This window comes from Carassius carassius, chromosome 47 (genome assembly GCF_963082965.1).
Source record: "Carassius carassius chromosome 47, fCarCar2.1, whole genome shotgun sequence".
Classification (NCBI taxonomy): domain Eukaryota; kingdom Metazoa; phylum Chordata; class Actinopteri; order Cypriniformes; family Cyprinidae; genus Carassius; species Carassius carassius.
The window spans coordinates 14,708,524-14,711,245 of NC_081801.1; the positions used below are offsets into that span (position 1 = coordinate 14,708,524).

General features: G+C 40.9%; 1 non-coding gene across 1 annotated transcript; it reads left to right on the forward strand.

The window, feature by feature from the left end:
• The first annotated feature begins 1,342 nt into the window (after positions 1 to 1,342).
• Positions 1,343 to 1,414, forward strand: trnaw-cca (transfer RNA tryptophan (anticodon CCA)). Its single transcript has one exon. It is a non-coding gene; the product is annotated as a tRNA-Trp (tRNA).
• The last annotated feature ends 1,308 nt before the right edge of the window (positions 1,415 to 2,722 follow it).

Below are 2,722 nucleotides of genomic sequence, written 5' to 3' on the forward strand. Positions count from 1 at the left end.
CACTAGGATTGGAAGACTGTGGGGGCTTAGCCCCCAGGGTATTTGTAACTTGTGTTTGCAAAATCTTTGCACTCACATACATACGGTGGACGAGACTACAGTGGCCCAGTGGTACAGTGGCCCAGTAGTGCACAACACAACAACATTAAAAAAGCAAACATAAGCTCACAACACAACGACATTAAGCCACAACACAAATACATTAAGCCACAACACAACGAATTCTCACAACACAACGAAATCAAGCCACAACACAACGAAATTCTTACAACATAACGAAATTAAGCCACAACACAAATGCATTAAGCCACAACACAACGAAATTCTCACAACACAACGAAATTAAGCCACAACACAACGAAATTCTCACAACACAACGAAATTAAGCCACAACACAACGGAAGTGCTCCCGACCACTAGGGGGCAGTGTTGAAAGTTAAACACCGATATTTCATCAAGACGTATGTGTAACTTAATATGTGTAATCGATTTTTAAATGAAAAACGTGTTTTTATAAAATGTTTTGATATCCTGACAATCTTATGTATCGATTCATGAATCGAGCAAAAAATAAATTGATAATATTTTCAATTTGGACCATTTAGCTCTGCTCTTGTACACAATAGTGATGGGAAGTTCGATTCTTTTCCGTGAACTGGTTCTTTCGGACGGTTCGATAAAAAATAAACCGGTTGAAAAAACCGGTTCACCGGTTCTTTTACGCTCGCCGTAATGACGTCATTGGCGATGACGTAATGGCGTCACGTCTATCAAACATTCAAATATATAAAGTCAGTAATCATAACTTTAGTCAGTTAAAAACCTCATAATCATGAAAAGTTTACAATTAAGTTTTGCAACAACGCACCCAAATACAGTAACAGCAATAATGTGCATATGAGGATTTAAGTCTTGAAGATATAAAGTAAATAAATTAGGTGTCATCAGCGCAGAAACCACTATGCATAAACCATTGCGATGTATTTGTTATTAAATGAACTTACGTTTTGCCAGATTGCCCCTTCATTCAAGCCCTCGGTTTACCCGCGCTCATAATATTAGCACAGAATCAGTTCAGAATCAATCACCAAAAGAATCAGTTCGGTTAAGACGCGCTGTGAGTCAGTCGGCTTCACGCTGAATCACGCATGCGCAGTATCATCAGCTCCTCTGTTCTCAAAACGGACACGTCCAAAAGAAACGGTTTTCGGTTCAGTGTACTGATGATCCGACAACCGATGCAACCGGTTCTTGACTCGAGAGCGAGAATCACTCTAACTGGCACGTGCTGCAGTTCAGTATAATCAGCTGCTCTACTCGTGTTCATGTTCTGTTTACTGTAGACCTCGTGGCGCAACGGTAGCATGTCTGACTCCAGATCAGAAGGTTGCGTGTTCAAATCACGTCGGGGTCAAGCCATCTCTCAAGGGGAAGTCGTGGCCTAATGGTTAGAGAGTCGGACTCCCAATCGAAAGGTTGTGAGTTCGAGTCCCGGGCCGGCAGGAATTGTGGGTGGGGGGAGTGCATGTACAGTTCTCTCTCCACCCTCAATACCACAACTTAGGTGCCCTTGAGCAAGGCATCGAACCCCCAACTGCTCCCCGGGCGCCGCAGCATAAATGGCTGCCCACTGCTCCGGGTGTGTGCTCACAGTGTGTGTGTGTGTGTGTGTGTTCACTGCTCTGTGTGTGTGCACTTCGGATGGGTTAAATGCAGAGCACAAATTCTGAGTATGGGTCACCGTACTTGGCTGAATGTCACTTCACAAACTCAATTTGTGAATGTGTCATCATTAACTATAAATACAGTACACATATTTCATAAATCATCCCTTATTCCTATTAAACATAGAGTCTTTAGAGTTCTTAATTATTGTCCAACTTCCCTGAAACCCCCTTAGGCCTATACATAATCTACAATATACAGATTAGAAACATTCATCTTAAAAAAATAATAATAATAAAATGTATATAGATCTTTTATCACACTTTCCGAAATACTTTACACGCATGCGCAGTAGCATCAGTTCATCGGTTCTCAAATCGGACACGTCCGAAAGAAACGGTTTTCGGTTCAGTGCACTGGTGATCCGAAAACCGATGCAACCGGTTCTTGACTCGAGAACGAGAATCAGCTCATCGGTTCTCAAATCGGACGCGTCCGACAGATATGGAAGCAGATTAGTCTCAAATATAATTCATGCAAAAAACATGATTCACACATGCGTAGACAATTTTACATGCATGAAACCTAATTCACGTACACACAAAAAATATCCACGTGCGTGAAAAAAAAATATATTCACAAAAAGCAATTCACATGCGCAAAATAAAATTATATACTCGTAAAATACATTTCACAAATGCAAAACACAATTCGTAGATATACAACTGTGCACAAAAACCTTTGAATGTTTAAAATGTATGAGTTTATCTTTGCATTTGAATGTGCAAATCGTCATTCACGTACGAATCGCCTTAGATATGTGTGTGTGTGTTTTTGAGACTTTCCTGGCAGCATAACACTCGTAACACAAAGCAGTCGTACTCTTTAACCAATCAGATTTAAGCTTATCAATCGACCAATCAGTATCACGTGAGGGCGGGCCTACCTGCATGTTACGTCATCAGCTTTCGACCAGTTCATGGCTGAGCAGAGGTAAGTGCAGTTAATCGTTCATTTCTGTTTAGAAGTTAGACATCAGTTGAAGCAATAGTTTATT